The sequence below is a fragment of the Vulpes vulpes genome, chromosome 2 (genome assembly GCF_048418805.1).
Source record: "Vulpes vulpes isolate BD-2025 chromosome 2, VulVul3, whole genome shotgun sequence".
NCBI classification, from domain to species: Eukaryota; Metazoa; Chordata; class Mammalia; order Carnivora; family Canidae; genus Vulpes; species Vulpes vulpes.
The window spans coordinates 14,112,568-14,131,598 of record NC_132781.1 but is presented as its reverse complement, the minus strand read 5'-3'; positions in this window follow the sequence as shown (position 1 = coordinate 14,131,598).

Sequence of the window (19,031 nt, the reverse complement as noted above, 5' to 3'; positions counted from 1 at the left end):
AGTCACACAGAGAGAGAGGCAGAGACACAGGCAGAGGGAGAAGCAGGCTCCATGCACCAGGAGCCCGACGTGGGATTCGATTCCAGGTCTCCAGGATTGCGCCCTGGGCCAAAGGCAAGCGCTAAACCGCTGCGCCACCCAGGGTTCCCCTAATGCAATTTTAAATGTTTAATAAAATCTAATACATTTTAATGCTAATTCAGTGTCAGCCATTACTTTTAATTTATCAATAATGTCTCTTCATTCTCCAGACGAAGTTACCTCCAAGAGCATCTCATCAGTCTGCCTCCCGCCATACAATTAAAGTACTCCAGAATTTCATAAAGTTCTATGAGTTAGGCTAGAAATTCAAAGGACGGTGCTAGAAATGCACTCAAATTCAAATACTGATTGCCTACTATGTGCAAAGCAGTGAATAAGTTCCCTTAGAAATGATTCTTTGTACTGCAGGAGCTCTGAAGGTAACCTGACCAATTTGAACAACGGCTGCTATCACAATTTAAAAGACTGGAAGGACAATGGCAAGAAAATTAGCAAACTGACAGATACGTACACACTTGCCTTACTCTTATGGCACACACTTTGTCCCCAACCACCCACTAACATAATTTGTAGCTTTGTATTAAGCAATAGAAGTTAGGATTTGAGAACAGTGATGGGGGAGCTGGGGAGACTACTTGTTGAGACGTTTAAAGCAGTACCTTCAAATATGTAAGAGATGGTGTGGGGAAAATGTATACCTGCTTAACATGCGGAGGAGGACTCTGTTTAGGCTTGCCTATGTATAGGTTTAAATCTCCTTTAAAACAGAAGATTCAGATAAGAATAACACTTTAAAATCATTCATACAGTTAAGGGGAGCTAAACTTCCATTAGGTTAAATTTCAGCATTACATGTATAGCATTGCTTCATCAGGGCAACACTTTTAGACATTAGCTTGAGAAAAAAGGCAGGAAAAACAATCCTTAGGGAATTCACCCTTTTCTTTCTTCCTAAAATAGAAATCCACTTCCAATATAAACCATACCTATACATATCTATAGTGGGCATGGGAATTGCAGAAAATCTTTTCAAAGCTTTTCTATTCCCTTATGACTTCTAATTTGCCCTCGGTAAAATTGTGCACCTTTTATCAAATCGTTATTGTAGGCATCTGCCTCAAGTTTACTAACTTCATACTATTTCATACTAATAAGTCTTTTTCCATAAATGCCACTTAGTAGAAACTTCCAGTGAAAATCCTGTAATAACAACTCATTAAATAGCATTTTGGAGCAAAAGTTTTAAACTTTTTTATTAACATATTTTAATCACTGAAACTTGCACTCTTTATGATGGTATCCCAGACCAGAGGTGAAAATCTACACATGGTTATAAGAATATTTAAAACCTTTTGTTTAAAACATGTTTCTGTTTTCCAAGGCTAATGTTAAATTTGATGTGACTTTGCAAGAAAATGCTTACCATCTGTAGTTGGTATTTTTCTTCTGCTCCAGCCATTAATATATTTTTTACATAGAAGAGTTGTCTCCAGTAATAAAAAATCTGTCCGAGGTAAGGTTATGTTAATAATGGAACTCCTGTGAAGCTATTTTTGTAGTGTAAATTTCAAATTTAATACAGTTTATGCACCATGGAAAAAAGCAAACATCAGGCACTCAGCAGTTTCTGCCACTGCTTAAAATTCAACTTTCTTTTAATGTTTAAAATATCATGAATTTAATTTAATGTAATACTTAGTTCTAGCTCCCTTCAAATCAGCTTATCACTAATGAAGCAGCTAAGCAGAACCCCCAAGTACTCACAGTTGTTAACCTGACCCTCTCTTCCCCTATCTCCACTCATTTCCTCTCTGCCTCTGCCTGTCCTAGGTTCTCTAAGTTAGGCTTATGAAAAACCCACAAGTGCAGTCCTGTTCTGACATAGTTTAGAATTAGGTCACATTCCAAGCTGTTCTCTATGACCCCTCCCCTGACCCCCTCCCAGTAGAACTGGCTGCCACCGATGGAAACTGAGGTCACATCTGGGGCCTATGTTTCTCCAGGTGGAGGCCACTCACCTCACTCTTGCCTACAATGGTAGTCCCTACCCTTTTCCTCTTCTGAAGGAATCTGCCCCCCATCTACTGCTCTAGCATTATGTTCAATGTTCATCCCCCAGAAATCTTACCTCAATAGATTTCAGTGGGGCTCATGAATTTACATTTCTAATGCTACTGATGGAGAGAACCCACTGTGAGAACTTACTGCCTGACATCAGGGATGAGCCTTGGTGGCCCTGTTTGTACTGGGTGAGCTGGGCCTCCTGGCTATGGGATGACTTCACCAATAGGCCAATCAGATTTTCTGTCCTTGGAACATGAAATGGGAACAGTGGGGGACTAAGCATGTGGTGTGTGGCTGGGTTAGAGGTGGTAGGGCTAGATGCTGAGAAAGACATTTTAAAGTTCAAGTAGATAAATAAAAGAGGAAATGAGTGTGTAGAAAGAGCCTAACAAAGCAGACAAACCAAAGTGAGAATAAGTGGTTTCATAACCCTGAAGAGGGAGACAAAGAGAATGATTGTCTAACAGAATTCCGGCCTGTACTCCTGGCCCACAAATGACTTCTTACAATTCATTTCCAACGGATCTTGCTGTGCAGAACAACCACCCCACCCGTAGTTAAGCAAGTTTAAGTGGGTCTCTGTCCCTTGTGTTCACTTTGTGTCCACACCTTTCCCTCGTTGGACTGTCCTAAACTCTTCTCCACATATCCTTGATTATCTGCTTTGCTTCTGCCAAGGTTCTTCCCCAGAAATGAGTCTCACCTACAACCCAGCCTGTGGCTTGGATCCTACCCCTGAGGGGTAGCACTTCTAGAACCTAGAGCACTGTAATACCTATGGCTATCATGCTCTTGAAAGGTGGCTAGTGATGTGCTGCACATATGAAATGCACTTTGGATTTTGGAGACTTAGTATGGGGAGAAAAAGGGAACCGCTGGGTGGCTCAGCGGTTTGGCACCTGCCTTTGGCCCAGGGCTCGAACCTGGAGTCCCAGGATCAAGTCCCGCGTCAGGTTCCCCGCATGGAGCCTGCTTCTCCCTCCTCCTGTATCTCTGCCTCTCTTTCTTTCTATGTCTATCATAAATAAATAAATAAATCTTTAAAAAAAAAAAGAAAGAAAGAAAAAGGGAAGCAAAATGTCTTAATATTTTTTATACCAATGACATTGAAATGATAATATTTTGGATCTATTGGATTAAATAAAATATAGTTAATTTCCCTCTTTCTTTTTACTTTTATGACTACTAGAAAATCTAAAACCACAAATATGACTCTCTCTGTACTTCTATTGACCAGTGATGATCTAGAGGGTGATGACCATCCCATTCATCTACCTCCAGAATATTTGCCACCACCTGGATTCCCCACCACTCTGCTCAGCACCTGACTTTCCCCACAGCACTTTTTTTTAGATTTTATCTTACCCATCCAGGTTTCCAACCAATTTCTATAGCTAGATCAGTTTCAACAGCAACTATCTCACTCTTGGGGGTATGGGAAGATCTGTTGCCAGGATCCTTTTCCTGCCATTACCCCAGGTACCTGGTTTTGATTCAAACTGACTGTTGTGCATTGTACTAAGTCTTAAGATTGAACAGATCTTGTACAGCAGATTCATGTGTCCAGGAGAGACGTAAACTAGATGCCCTTCGTTATGGATTGAATTATTCGCCTCAGAAGATACACTGAAGTCCTCAACTCCACCCCCATATTTGTGAATATAATCTTATTTGGAAATACAGTCTTTGAAGATGTAATCAAGTTAAGACGAGGCCATGCAGGTGGGTCCTAATTCAATATGCCTGTTGTCCTTCTAAGATGAGAAAAATGCCATATGAAGACAGAGACACACAGGAAGAATGTCATGTGACAACAGAGGCAGAGATTGGAGTGTGTAGCTGCAAGCCAAGGAATGTCAAGGGTTGCTGGTCATTACCAGAGGCTAGGCAAAAGCAAGGAAGTACTCTACCCAGAGTCTCAGAGAGCTCAAAGGGCATGGCCTTGCTAACACTTTAACGTTGGAAATGTGAGAGAATACCTTTCTGTTGTTTTCAGCCACCAAGTTTGTGATACTTTGTCACAGGAGCCCTAGGAAACTAATATAACCGCTAAGTCCCCTCTACACCCAATTATGTTATGTGCAATACAGGTAAAAAGGCACATTACACAGCTGATTTTCATTATTTGTTGCATCTACAATACTGTACTTTTTTAAAAAAAGAAAATCCTGTAAATCAAGGCCATTTTTATGCACCCATTTTCAAACATCTTAAGTATACAGACTGCCCTGTTATATTGTAAATTCTGAGTTAAAAGAGAATGTAATTTGAAGAGATTGCATATTTTCCAAGGCCAATTTGGTGATTTAAGCATGGAAGTATTACAATTAAATGTTTGAAAAGTTATCTGTGCATGGTTTGCTGTAAGCTGATCTCATGAAGCAATACATCTTTTGGGGATGAGGTAGCAGCCCCAACCCCGGGGGAAAGGGAGCGGGCGCATCACACGACTGCAACTACTTTGGACAACTGAGCAACATGAGCAGGCTCAAAAAAAAAGTCATATCCAATCATCTTCAAAATAAAAACTGTAGTAGCTACAACACAATTCTCCAAGGGCGGGATGGGAGGAGGAGATGTGGAAATATTTGTATGATGCAGTCTTTATGGGTAATGCAGAGAATATGGGCCAGAATGAGATCAACATGGCTCATAAGCCAATGGGTCAATGTCAACCATTGCTTAAAAACCTTCAATGACGGCTCGTTGCCTCTCGACTCCAATTCAAACAGCTTTAGTGACATAAAGGAATGCTCATGATATAAATACATAAACTTTAAAACAGCAGAAAACAAATATATATGTGAGGAATGATCCCAGTTCCAACTTTTAAATAAACATATATTCATTCATTCAAAATGATATTTACTAGGCATATACTAGCTGCCGAGCACTGTTCTTAGATTTTGTAATCTAGGAAAGGAAGACAAACAACACATAAAATGCAAAGGGTAAAAAGAAATTATCTGTTGCTTTCTAGGGAACATTTTTTTCATTAAAGATTTATTTCTTTACTTACATGAAAGGGAGAGAGCGCAAGTTGGGGGCTGGGGAGACAGTATAGGCAGAGGAGAGAAGGAGAGAGAAATTCAGGTAGACTCCAGGCTGAGTGCAGAGCCTGACACAGGGCCCCATCTCACCACCCTGAGATCAGACCAGAGCCAATACCAAGAGTCAGATGCTTTAACCAACTGCACCACCCAGGTGCCCCCCTAGAGAGCATTTTCAATGCTTAGGTCAAATCAATCACTGTGATTCTCCAGTTTTACTGAAAATGTCAAGAAAGATGTTTACCTCTTTCCCACTAGACATGAATTAGAAAGGATAGGCACCAATGGGCCATATGATGGCCCTCAATGTCAGACACTATCTGAGACTGGAGTCAATACAGAGGAAGAGGAGCCAAGAGATGGAGAGAATGGAATCTGATCCTGATGATCCCATTTGAGCCCCTGTATCCTGAAGCCATCATGCAGCTTGGGTCAGGTTTGCAGTCACTTGCCTGTAAAAGTCCTAACCGATACATCCAGTGAAGCAGAATCTCTGTGGTGAAAGCTGCAATCTGCATCGGTAATTAGGTCCCCAAGTGAATAATCATTGAGGAGGTGAGGACCTGACTGCAGAACACAAGCCAACTTTATTTACAAAAGCAGGCAGTAGGCTAGATTTGTCCCACTAGCCATAGTGCCAACCCCTGCTCTAGATCTACAGCCAGAAGTAAAGAGAACAGTACCACACTTGGGAGGGTCAGTAGAACTCAGTAAAGTGTTTTCTCAATATCTGTGAAATGTGAAACCATTTAATAGTTGAGGGAAAGAAGCCAATACAATTATAACAAGAGCTAATATTTATGGAGGGCTTACAATGAGCTAGATGCTGTGCTAAGAGGTATCTCACTTAGGATGCTTTGGTTAGCAAAAAACAGAAAACCTGACTCAAACAAACTTGAATGACATAGAGGATTTATATTTCACACAACAAGCATCTCTGAGATTGGGGTGATTCCATGATTGGAGTTCTAGTGTCTAGTGATATTGTTCAAGGACACAGGTTCTTCCTATCTGGTGCCTCTGCCTTCCTCGGGGTTTTGGCTTTACTTTTTAAAATTTACTCATATATTCCTCTGAGACAGAGAGTATGAGCAAGGGGAGGAGGACAGAGAGAAGCAGGCTCCCCATTGAGCAGGGAGCCTGACTACAAGGGGCTCCATCCCAGGATCCAGGATCATGACCTGAGCTAAAGGCAGATGCTTAACTGACTGAGCCACGCGCGCGCGTGCCTCTGGCTTTTACTTTTAAGTAACTCCCTCCACAACCACAAGATGGCTACTATAGTCCCAGGCCTCATATCCAGACCAAATAATCTTTAGAAGAAACAAGTCATCTCTGCCTGCTTCTTAAAAGTGAATAAATAGGGCCTCCTGGCTGGTTCAATTGGAAGAGTGTGTGACTCTTGATCTCAGGGTTTTGAGTTTGAGTCCCACGTTGGGTATAGAGATTTAAGTAAATTAACTTAAAAAAGAAAGTGAAGAAATATTTCCCCAAAATCCCTCTACCCCAGCATCTTCTCTATCATTTCTCATTGGTCAAAATTTGATCATATGCCCACATTTAAACTAATCATTGGAGGGGATCCCTGGGTGGCTCAGCAGTTTGGCGCCTGCCTTCAGCCCAGGGTGTAATCCTGGAGTCCCAGGATAGAGTCCCTCGTCGGGCTCCCTGCATGGGGCCTGTGTCTCTGCCTCTCAGTCTCTATCTCTCTCTCATGAATAAATAAATAAAATCTTTAAGTAAATAAATAAATAAAATAATCATTGGTAAGGACAATGGAATTTCCAAGATTGTTGAAACGAATTAGGAATCACCTCCTCATCTATGTTGAGAGTGTATGAATAACTGAATGAAATCAGGCTTCTGTTAGGAGGTATGAAAACCAGGAAAGGATATTGGATAAGTAACCACATGTGATATTATTAGGTAATATTCTTTTCCATGTTTTACACATTATGAGAAAATAAAGTTCAGAGGGAGGAAAGTGACTTGCCCAAGATCGTACAGCAAGTAAGTGGAAGAAACTGGATTCAGACCTAGGTCTGCAAAAACAGGCCCAAGACCTCAACCACCACACTAAGTTGCTATGGCAGAGCTGAGGATGTCAGGGGAGAACAGGATAGCTCCAAAGATTACTTCACAATCAAGTAAAACAGAGCTAGTTATTAAATTTGTGATATGACCAGACCTCTCTAGCAGGGTGTACCACTTAATTTTTGCTGTGTAACAAACAATCTCATAATTCAGTGTGTAAAACCACAGTCATTTATTTCACTCACAATTATATGGGTCAGCAGCTTGGGCTAGGTTTCTGGTCTCAGCCAGACTCACTCATGCATCTTTGGTCAAATGCCAATTGGCTAGCAGATCAACTAGGACCTGGCTAGTCTAAGATGGACTCAAGTGAGATAGCTTGCCTTTGTTCCAGGTGGTCTCTCATTCTCCAGCAGGCCAGCCCGAGCTTGTTTACTTGGAGACTGATCAGTGTGCCAAGAGTGGAGAGTGGAAATATGGAAGGCCTCTTAAGTGCTAGCTCAGATTCAGGAAGAGTTGCTTTTTTTTAGTAGGGACTGAGATGAAAAAAGATTTTCTTTCCATATTCTGCAGAAGAATTAAAGCTATAACCTTCTCATGCAACAATATTATGCCCCATTCCCATATTTGTAGCTCAGGGAGTGCTCAATAGTTAGGCCTATTTCATGGCTGACATGACCTAGGCTCCCGAAGGAAAAGAACTCTTCAACACAGCTGACAGATGATGTAAGAGGTAGAACATGGTTTTGGTACAGAAAGAAAAGCAGCACCATGGTCAATGGCTTGAGGCTAGGATAAGACAACATGAGAGCATCTGAAAACCAAATATTTAAGCTCAAAGACAAAATTACATACAGTAAATTTGTATCTCTGCCAAAACATATACCATATAACAATCAAGAGACCAGAGCCATATTTTCTACTTATCCTGGTAAAGTAAATATAAACTATACATTCATTTATCAAACATTTATTATGCCAAATCCTGTCAAACTTGAATAGAATTCTTAATTTTTTAAGTTACTGTCTTTAAAAATAGCCTTTAGAATGACTTATGTTATCTTTAAAGGGACCAAAGGGGTTTACCCTCAAGGTCAGAATTTCCTTATTTGTGAAATTATTAAAACATGTGATCTAACCCATCTGAAAACACTGATGTCTTTTTTTCTGAATTCATTCACTGCTGTCATTAGCAGCTTAAATCTATGACTGTTTGTCGGCATTTAAAACATTCTGGAATTAATTTCTAAGGAAAGGCAGTGAGCACAAGTAAGTTGTATTTCATCTTATGAAGCCATTCAGAAATTTACAGTCTTTAGATATGAACTTACACAGCATGAAGTTTGGCCCACAGCATTTCTGAAAGTGGAATTTGGCTCATGTGAATTCTCATAGCAAAAGAGAGATTGCCAAAACAAGCAGCTTTCTCTAAATACAGGTGAAATAATATTCTTACAGAGTAAATCCTCACAATGTGAAAAAATACAGAGTAAGTTCACAGAACGTTCTCTAAAATAGTTTTCCATAGAACTGAAACCATGGAAAGTGATTTAGCCAATCAAGGCTGAAGGGAATTCCTCTAAACCAGGGTGAAATCTGCCCACCCACCCCATGGTAGAGTTGCCTAAATGGAGGTCTGTTGGATTGAAGTATCTCAACTTTAACAAGCTCAAGAAGAAGCACGGATATACAAAACAGTAGAAAATGTTCATGAATATTAATATAGAAAATATATGGAACATAGAAATATAGAAAATAAAAACAAAAGCTGTCTAATATACTGTGTAATGTTCATTGTTAATTTTCTTGTTGAAAATAGGTTTCTTTTTTTGAAAATAGCAGTCTCTAATGCACCATTTGTGATTACATTACAGCTAAGTAATCTATAATACATTCAATTAATACAATGCCATAAAAGTAAAAACACCAAATAGGTAAACTATATTAATACATTGCAATGTATATTTGTAATAAAGTTAAGTGGGTTTTTTAATTTTATTTTTAATTTGTTAGATTTTATTTATTTATTCATAGAGAGAGAGAGAAGCAGAGACACAGGCAGAGAGAGAAGCAGGCTCCATGCAGGGAGCCCGACGCAGGACTCGATCCGGGGTCTCCAGGATCACACCCCAGGCTGCAGGCGGCGCTAAACCGCCGCGCCACCGGGGCTGCCCTAAGTGGTTTTTTAAACGAATTTATTTATTTATTCATGAGAGACAGAGATACAGTAAGAGGGAGAAGCAGGCTCCATGCAGGGAGCCTGACGTGGGACTTGATCCCGGGTCTCCAGGATCATACCCTGCGCTGAAGGCGGCGCTAAACCATTGAGCCACCCAGGCTGCTCCTAAAGTTAAGTTTAAAAAATATTTAAGAACTTGAAGGAGGCATCATCAAGGAGCACATGCTAACAGTGAGATTAATTTAAGTGCACATGATTTAGTGCAGTGATCCTGTTTAGAATAAAAAGTTTATATTCCAGCAAGACATTTTTAACTCATATTATCTAACCATAGGGGAGAGGTTAAGTAAATTATGCTACATTCTTATTATGGAATATATTCAACCATTAAAATGATATTGTAGAAATATATTCATTACATATAAGATACATAGCATATATGATATATAAATATCAAGTATTGTTAATATGTTTATTTTTGACATAGGAAATGCTTCTAATATATTGTCAAGTGGAAAAGAACTTTATAATATAGTATTACTGGCAGGGCAGGGGGAGGGGGAGGAGGCTGGGGAGTGTGGGGGAGGGGGCCCCCAGGGGGGTGCAGGTAGGGGGGCTGGAGAGAGGGAGGGGTGGGGAGGGAGGAGGCCCCCCAGGGGGTGTGGGGGAGGGTTTTTAAAAATATATCTAATTTAAAATTATTTTAAAAAAGAGATAATATAGTATTATTGTGTAACTTCATTTCTTTTTTTTTTTTAGAGATGGAGGAGGGGAGGGGCAAAGCGAGAGGGAGAGAATCTTAAGCAGGCTCCACACCCATAGAGAGCATAGAGCCCAGTATGGGGCTCCATCTCATGACCATGAGATCATGACTTGAGCCAAAATCAAGAGTCAGATACTTAACTGATGGAGCCACCCAGACACCCCTGTGTAACTTCATTTCTTAACAAAAAATGTAATTTATATACAGATTTAAATATCTTAAAAGAAACTCACTAAATTGTAACCTGAGGCTATTTCTAGAGAATGGGAATTTCTATTTCTTCTTCTTTTGCATATTTGTATTTTCCACTTTTTTCTAACATTGAATATCTATTACTCAGTAATAAAACAGTTTAAGTACTGAGTTTTAAGATAAAAATATTCAAATAAAAAAGAATGAAAGAAATGTCAACAATGGGTGCCAGTAGATGATGCCGTCAAATAGGACTTTCATTTTCTTCTTTCATGTTTTCTGAATTTTCCACAAAGAACATTTATTAAAATCATATGCCATATACTATTAATATTACATGTTACTAGCGCATCTTATATATCACCCCATATCGGATGGATAGGCAGGTGAAAGGAAATAGTTCCACAGTCAGGAGAAAGGTCACTTGAATAAACTAAAAGTAAAAATTTCTGCATTATCATCAACTGCTGTAGATTTTTTTTTTCAGAAATGTCTGATTGTCAAATGAGAGATTCCAAAATGAAGCTGAAAAGATGTAATTTGTAAATATCAGTGACACCTTTCTCTCCTTCCAAATGGTTGTGGGAATCTCTGACTCAACACCGCCCCCTTCCTGTGGTCTCAGCTGCTTTTCTCTGAGACCAGGACAGCCCTATGCCAAATTCAAGTGAGAAAACCAGAGTTTAACAAGAGTCCTGTGGATTATTTAGTCTCAAGTAGAAGTTGAGGAAGATGTGAACCAACAGCAGCCCCTGTGGAAATGACTTCAGGCTCTGAGCTGACAACGGGCTCAGCATGAGTCATTTCAGCGACATGGGCTCTTAGCTGAATTCATAGCTGGATTCTGTTGGAGAAGGTCATGATGGTTCCCCCGCCTACCCCCAGCCCAGCAGCCTACAGTATCAGCCATACTTTCCGTTCTGGGAACTGTGCTGTAAAAGGGACAAAGGAAAGAGGAATCAAGACCCTGAGGGACTTTAAGTCATGTCCCAGGTAGAATATTTGGAAAAGCTGAGAAAGAAGACTCAGAGGAACACATCAACTGCCCTAAAATACCTGAAAAGTCTTCACCTTTAAGGTCAATTCACCTTGTTCTCCAGTTTTGCAGGGAGGAGCTGGGACTAGAAGTCCATGGAGACATCAAGACAGGAGGAAGGCTTTTTGAAATTCCAAGTGGCAGAAGATACGCTGTCCTTGGAACTGCTCTTCTAAGTGTGGTCTGGAGAACCACAGCATGGACTTCAGGGGAACCCACTAGAAAACGTGCTGGGGGGATCCCTGGGTGGCACAGCGGTTTGGCGCCTGCCTTTGGCCCAGGGCGCGATCCTGGAGACCCGGGATCAAATCCCACGTCCGGCTCCCGGTGCATGAAGCCTGCTTCTCCCTCTGCCTGTGTCTCTGCCTCTCTCTCTCTCTCTGTGACTATCATAAATAAATAAATAAAATTAAAAAAAAAAAAGAAAAGAAAACGTGCTGGGTCTCAGGGCCAACCCAGACCCACTGAATCGGAGCCTGAAGTTCCAAAAGCTGCCCAGGCGACTCAAATACAGTTCATGTTGTAGGTTGTGCTGGTCCAGACTGTCCATCTGGGGAGGCAATAGTGCCCTGTTCCTCTGGAGAGAAATCCAAGGCTGGGCTACCCTCATTTAGGACACTATAGAGAACTAAAAAACTGAAAGATGGTCTAAGAAAGACGGTTGAGTAAGAGTGTTTGTTGAAGCATAGTGTGAATTAGAAAATTTAAAAACCTGAATCTGGTAAAAATTACAATAAAATATTATGCAGCCATTAAAAATGATATTTTAGATGAACGCTTAAGGAATGTATAGATGTCCAGAATACACTAGGGGAACTAAATTGTAAAATTCAATATGCACAACGTGAGACTTACCATATCTTTAACATTCACTTAAAAATAATTATGAATAAAAAATAATTATGAAAAATTTAAAAATACAATGAAAATGTTATCTAGCCAGGGGAGACTGCTTTTTAAAATGCTTATTAGAGAAGTAATTGTTGCTCATTACAAAATCTGGAAAATGGTAAACAGTACAAAGGAGAAACTAAAAACAATTTATTAGCTACCAGCCAAAGATAACCATTGTTATCATTCTGGTATATTATTTTTATTCCCTATTCTATACAGATTTATGTATTTTTGAATAATACTGTTTTGGATTATAAAAATAATACATGTTTAGTGTAGAAAATTTGTAAAATCAGAGGCAACTCAGTGGTTGAGTTGGTCAAGCATCCAACTCCTGATTTTGGCTCAGGTCATGATCTCAGGGTCATGGAATTGAGCCTTGTATTGAGCTCCACACTCAGCAGGGAGTCTGCTTGTCCCTCTTCCTCTGCTTCTCCTTTCTCTCTCTCTCTCTCTCTCTCTCTCTCTCTCTCTCTCCCCTAAATAAATAAATAAATCTTCAAAAAAAAGAACATTTTGAAAATCAGAAAATTTTAAATATTCAGATATAATGACTAGTCTTTCTTTCTTTCTTCTTTCTTTCTTTCTTTCAGATTTTATTTATTTATTCATGAGTGACACAGAGAGACAGAGGCAGAGACACAGGCAGAGGCAGGCTTGCTGCAAGGAGCTGGACATGGGACTCGATCCCAGATCCTGGGATCATGCCCTGAGCGAAAGGCAGACAGACACTCAACCATTGAGCCACCCAGGCATCCCTAATATTTCTTTCTTTAAAAAACATTTATTTGAGAGAGCACAAGCTAGGAAGGGAGTGTGGGCAGAGGAAGAGGGGACAAGCAGACCCTAAGATCATGACCTGAGCAGAAATCAAGAGTCAGACTCTTTAAAAAAAAAAAAAAAATTCATTTATTTATTCATGAAAGACACAGAGCGAGAGACAGGCAGAGGGAGAAGCAGACTCCATGCAGGGAACCGGATGTGGGACTTGATCCCAGGACCTCCAGGATCACAACCTGGGCCAAAGGTGGCACTAAATTGCTGAGCCACCTGGGTTGCCCCAAGAGTCAGACTCTTAACCAATTCAGCCACTCAGGCAGCCCTGCAACTACTAATATTTCTATCCAATTTGTGTTTTACTGCATCAATATAAAAATTATTTTAAACAAGTTGGGATCGTGTTGTAAAATCAATTTTATATCCAGATTTTTCACTTATCATGAGACTGTTTACATATTGTTAAATATTTGAGCACAATTGGGTGGCTAGAGAGTATTCTATGCTGTAAATATCCTTGATTTATTGCTCATTCTCATAGTGATGAAAATTAGGTTGTTTCCAGGTTTTCACTTAGTTTAGATGTGTTATAAGTATTCTTATTCAAAAATCTCCGGCTATTTTATTAGTTGTACAAGTGGGATCATCTTGAGGTCAAAGGGCATGAACTCTTTCTAGGTACAATCTTGTTTTGGAAAACTGAAACTATCTCACCACACATCCACCAGCCTTTCTTTTCATAGAAGCTAGCAGGATAGACTGACAAATTCTCTGGACTTAGAGATTTTCTTAGAAGTGATTTTTTTCCTCAAAGATGTACATAATCATTTTCTTCCATATCTGTTTGCTTATTCTGATACACTACTTTGTCATGGATCGATTTTGGAAACTTATATTTCTCTAGAAAAAAATTTTCACTTCATCAATAATTAAAGATTTACTAGAATTGAGTTCAACATGATATGTTTTAATTTTTTTAAGGGGTTTCTTCCCATCTGATATATTCTCTTCCTCATTTCTAGTTCTAGTTTTTATGGGTTTTGAGGTTGTTTTGTTTTACTTAATTAGATAACCAGATTATTTTAGTGTTTCAAAGAATCAGCCTTTCATTTATTTGCCAATTCAACGTTATTTCTGACTCTTATTCTTCTTTATTAATTCCATCAGAGAATAACTTCCCAATAAAAGTAATTACAAAATAATAAAGTAATTACAAAAGGAAAAAAAATATGGATCTGACCCTATAAAATTATTTTTTGAAGTTATGCATTACCAAGAAAAATTAACGTAAGAGTAAAAGAAACAGACTGTACTCTGTCTCCAAATGTGATTAGGAAAGCTTTAATATTTTTTATTATGTAGGTAACAAATAAATTCACAAGGAAAAAAACCCAATAACCCAAAAGATTCATGGGCAAGGGTACTTGCACATACAGCTCATAAAGAAAAAATTTTTAATTTCAAAAAAATCTTTAAGTTATTCAAATATTAAAATATTTCTCATTAATTAAATCAGGAAAAAATCACAACAAAGAAACAACCTCATATTGGTTAGGGTTTCATAGTACTCATTGCCTTTTTTTTTTTCATAGTAGCTTTATTGAGGTATAATTCACATACAGTACAATTCATCCTTTTCAAGTTACAATTCAGTGGTTTTTTAGCATATTTGGAGTTGTACAACCATATCATTTTCTAATTTTAGACCATTTTCATCACCCCAGAAAGAAACACTACACCCATTGGCAGTCACTCCCCCCCGCCGCCCCCTAGCCATAGACAACCACCAATCTACCTTTTTCCTCTACAGATTTGCTTATTATGGACATTTCAAATAAATGGATGTACAAGAGGTGCCTGGGGGGCTCAACAGTTAAGTGTCTGATTTTGGCTCAGGTCATAATCATGGGGTCCTGGGATCCAGCCCCATGACAGCCCTCTGCTCAGTGGGGAGTCTGCTTTTCCCTCTCCCTCTGCTGCTACCCCTTGCTTGTGCTCTAACCTCTCTCTCTCTCTCTCTGCCTTTCTCTCTTTCTCACTCTCAAATAAATAAAACCTTTTTAAAAATGGATGTACAATATGTGGTCTTTTATGACTGGCTTCTTTCACTGAGCATAATACTTTCAAGGTTCATCCACGTTGTAGCATGTATCAGCATTTTAATCCTTCTCATTGTTGAATAACATTTCACTATAAGGATATGCCACATTTTTGTCTATACATTCATCATTTGTGAACATTTAAGTGTTTCCACTCTTCGCTGATTATGAACATTAATGTGTAAGTCTTCATATGGAATAACCCATTGTCCTTTACATGACTGGAAATATGTAAATTGGATGTAACCCTTTGACAAAGTCATATGTAAAATGTCCATACCTTTTAACTCCATAGCCCTTCTCAGAGTCAGATTTAAGCGACTAAATCATATACCATATAAATAAATAATATACAATAATATGCAATGTGGGAAATCATTAAGTAGAAATCACTAAGCATAAAGTTGATAATCATTATATTATTTAAACACAACCAATTTTTTTTAAATATTTTCTTAAATTTTTATTTATTTATGATAGTCACACAGAGAGAGAGAGAGAGGCAGAGACACAGGCCGAGGGAGAAGCAGGCTCCATGCACTGGGAGCCTGACGTGGGATTCGATCCCGGGTCTCCAGGATCGCGCCCTGGGCCAAAGGCAGGCGCCAAACCGCTGCGCCACCCAGGGTTCCCTAAACACAACCAATTTGGGTGGCCTAGGTGGCTCAGTGGTTGAGCGACTGCCTTTGGCTCAGGGTGTGATCCCGCAGTCCCAGGATCAAGTCCCGCATTGGGCTCCTTGCATGGAGCCTGCTTCTCCCTCTGCCTATGTCTCTGCCTCTCTCTCTCTCTATGTCTCTCATAAATAGATCAATAAAATCTTAAAAAAATAAACATTACCAATTTGTCATGCTTCTCCAGCATCAGGTACAAAATTAAGAACTTGGTTTCCTTAAAATTGAAATGACTGGAGACATATTGCTATATTTTCTCCCGAGAGGCTTTTCCAAAGAGAAAAATCAATCACCTTCCAAAGGGAACCCATCTCTGCCATGGTTGCTGGGGCAGCTGTCCCACGAGGTCACAGTTGGAAGGGGGCTGTTGGACACTTGGCATAGGCTGGGCACTCTTCCTCATTTCTGCAGGTCTGGGTTCCAACCCCAGCACCTCCCTGGCCCACCCTGGTGACTTCCTCCTCCAGCCCCCATGTCCTTCAGAAACTCAGTGAGATTCTAATACCACTAAGCCTCATAAAGGGCAGAGTTTCCCACCCCTCCCCACCAAATTTCGAGCTCTACCCTCTAAGGAGTTTGGGTGGAGTGGCCTCCCATTCCACATTCTGGAAGCCTCCAGAGTATGGGGTGCTTTTTGCCTTACGTCTACCTAACCAGTAGAGCAAGCCCCTCGAGAGGGTCTTTCTAAAGATCAGCCCCACTGCTGGAAACTTCAATTTTTAATTTGAAAAAAATGTATGTTATTTATTTTTCTGTGAATAGGCAATAAATTCCACTAAAAAATAAAAAATACAAAGGGGGTATACAGTGAAAAGGCATTCTCCAATCCTATCTCCACTTAGGGACAATATTAGAGACAAGCCAGTATTACATTATAGAAACTGATAACATGTAATCTTTTTTCACACCTCGTTTTCTTTAATTATCATCCATATCAGTGTACAATTGGATATATTAATTTATTTAATCAATCCCTTATTAGGTTGTTTTCAATCTTTTGTTAATCAACCAACAATGCAGCAAACACCCTTGTAAGGGTCACATTGTTCTGTACCCAAATTCCAATGTGTAGAGGAGGGTTTTCCTCCCATGCCACCGAGCAATGGTTAGATACCAGGTGGGTATCCTACAATTCAATTCAATTCTGATACTATCTACCTGGAGATAGCATCAGAGCCCACAGGTTAAAGGCTCAGTCGCACAAGACTACCCATCCTTTCAGATGTCAGTCCAAGTCCAGGTTGATACCTGTGCTTCTGATAACTGGTTATATAACCATCCTTAGGCTTAATTAATTTGCTAGAGTGGCTCACAGAACTCAGAGAAACATTTTACTCACTAGATCACCAGGTTATCATAAAGGGATAACAATCAGGAACAGCCAGATGGAAGAGGTGTGTGGGGCAAGAGGATGGGGAAAGAGCGTGGAGCTCCTGTGCCTTCTTCAGGTGTGCCACTCTCCCCAATCTCCAAGTGTTCACCAACCCAGAAGCTCTCTAAACCCTTTCTTTTTGGGTTCCTATGCAGGATTCACTATAAAGGCATAACTGATGAAATCATTGGCCATGAGTAATGGAACTCAATCTCCAGCTCCTCTCTAGCCCCTGGTGCAGGAGATCACATGCAATGGAACTGAAAAATCTAAACTTCCAATCACATGGTGGGGTCTCCAGGCAGCCAGCCTCCATTCTTAGGTGTCACCCAAAAAGACACCCCATTGACATAACAAAAGATACCTTTCCCTCTCTCATTACTTAGGAAATTCCATGGGTTTTAGGAGCTCTGTGTGAAAACCTGGACCAAGACCAAATGTATATTTCTTCTTCTTTTTTTTTTTTTAAGATTTATTTATTTATTTATTTCTCACAGAGAGAGAGAGAGAGAGAGAGCACGTGCGCAAACAGCGGGAGGGGCATTGGGGGGGAGAAAGAGAGAGAGAATGCTGGAGCAGACTCCCCACTGAATGCAGAGCCCAACACAGGGCCCAACCCCAGGACCTTGAGATCATGACCTGAGTCAAAATCAAAGGCTGGCTGCTTACCCACCTGAGCCACCCAGTGCCCTCCAAGTGTGTATTTCTTATTATAAATCACAATATCACAAAGGGGCATCATTACTCACAATAAATCAATGAATTAAATGGTAACCACACTTTAAATTTTAGTAGGTATCACTAATTCACTCTCCATAGAAATTTAGTAACTCATCCAATAACAGTGAGCTGGGATTCAAGCCCAGGCTCCTTAAGCCTGAGTGCAGGCTCTTTATCACGAAGCTGAACTGCATTTTCAGCCTTTCCCAAATAGAAAAATCAAGACTGTTATGAACGGGGTAGTTTTTCTATGAATTGGTCCTACGATGGGAAAAAGTGAATATTTTTTTCATATATCTGAGGATTATTTGTGTTTCCTTTCTGTAAATTATCTATACATAGTCTTTTGCCCATTTTTCCATTATTGGCTTGCTTCCTCACCAGTTTGTGGGAAATCTTAATACATTAGGGAGATTAGTCCTTTCTATATTAGGCATTAAAGATATACTTCCCAGTTTGTCATTCGTTTTTTGACTGCATGCACAATGGTCTCTGCCATGAAGAAATTAGATTTTTATGTAATCATATTTATCCACTTTTTATTTTATGGATTCTGGACTTCATTTCATACTTGGACAAAATTTCCACTTACAAAATAATAAAAAAATCTCCACTGGATTTTTCAAGTACTTTTACAGTTTTTTCCTTCTTTTCTTTCTTGCTTTCTTACTTTCTTGCTTTCTCTCTTTCTTTCTCTTTCTTGACATCTAAATACTGAGGTGCATTTGGAATTTGTCCTAGGTAAAAAGTGGATCCAAGTTTTCCCCTTTCCCCCACCTCAGATGGCTACTCAGTTATCCCCAACACTATTTTTTTAATTATCTATATTTTCCCATTAATTTTACACCCTTATAGTAAATTTTACTAGCAACATTCAAATGATAACTTTTTCTAGTTAAAAAGAAATACTAGGTGTAGACACCCTACTTTATTGCCCCTCCCCACTACGTTTATGAATCAATACCAGAAACATTTTAAATATTTGGCAACAGAGACCAACAATAGTATCCTGGCTAAAGTGAATTCTTGTAAATCTCCCCAATGGAATAGTGTACAACCTTTAAAGCAGTGGTTATAAAGATTATGTCAAAACGCAGGGGAAATGCTTCTGATGCAAATATCAAGTGAAAAAGGA